The sequence below is a fragment of the Triticum dicoccoides genome, chromosome 2A (assembly GCF_002162155.2).
Source record: "Triticum dicoccoides isolate Atlit2015 ecotype Zavitan chromosome 2A, WEW_v2.0, whole genome shotgun sequence".
In the NCBI taxonomy this organism is placed as follows: domain Eukaryota; kingdom Viridiplantae; phylum Streptophyta; class Magnoliopsida; order Poales; family Poaceae; genus Triticum; species Triticum dicoccoides.
Window position 1 is genome coordinate 551,410,599 of NC_041382.1, and position 1,144 is coordinate 551,411,742.

Here is a 1,144-nt window from a genome sequence, read left to right on the forward strand (position 1 = left end):
GGTTGTTCCGGAAACCCTCCGACACTCCATTTTTCTTCAAAATCACCCGGAACACTTCCGGTGTCCGAATATAGCCGTCCAATATATCAATCTTTATGTCGCGACCATTTTGAGACTCCTCGTCAGGTCTATGATCATATCGGTGACTCCGAACTACCTTCAGTACATCAAAACACATAAACTCATAATACCGATCGTCACCGAACGTTAAGCATGCAGACCCTACGGGTTCGAGAACTATGTAGACATGACCGAGACACGTCTCCGATCAATAACCAATAGCGAAACCTGGATGTTCATATTGGCTCCCACATATTCTACGAAGATCTTTATCGGTCAAACCGCATAACAACATATGTTGTTCCCTTTGTCATCGGTATGTTACTTGCCCGAGATTCGATCGTCGGTATCTCAATACCTTGTTCAATCTCGTTACCGGCAAGTCTCTTTACTCATTTCGTAATGCACCATCCCGTAACTAACTCATTAGTTACATTGCTTGCAAGGCTTATAATGATGTGCATTACCAAGAGGGCCCAAAGATACCTCTCTGATACCGGGAGTGACAAATCCTAATCTCGATCTATGTCAACTTAAAAAACACCATCGGAGACACCTATAGAGCATCTTTATAGTCACCCAGTTATGTTGTGACATTTGATATCACACTAAGTGTTCCGCCGGTATTTGGGAGTTGCATGATCTCATAGTCATAGGAACATGTATAAGTTATGGAGAAAGCAATATCAACAAACTAAACGATCATCGTGCTAAGCTAACGGATGGGTCAAGTCAATCACATCATTCTCTAATGATGTGATCTCGTTAATCAAGTGACAACTCTTGTCTATGGTCAGGAAACATAACCATCATTCATTCAACGAGCTAGTCAAGTAGAGGCATACTAGTGACACTCTGTTTGTCTATGTATTCACACATGTACTAAGTTTCCAGTTAATACAATTCTAGCATGAATAACAAACATTTATCATGATATAAGGAAATATAAACAACAACTTTATTATTGCCTCTAGGGCATATTTCCTTCAGTCTCCCACTTGCACTAGAGTCAATAATCTAGATTACATTGTAATGATTCTAACACCCATGGAGTCTTGGTGCTGATCATGTTTTGCTCGTGAGA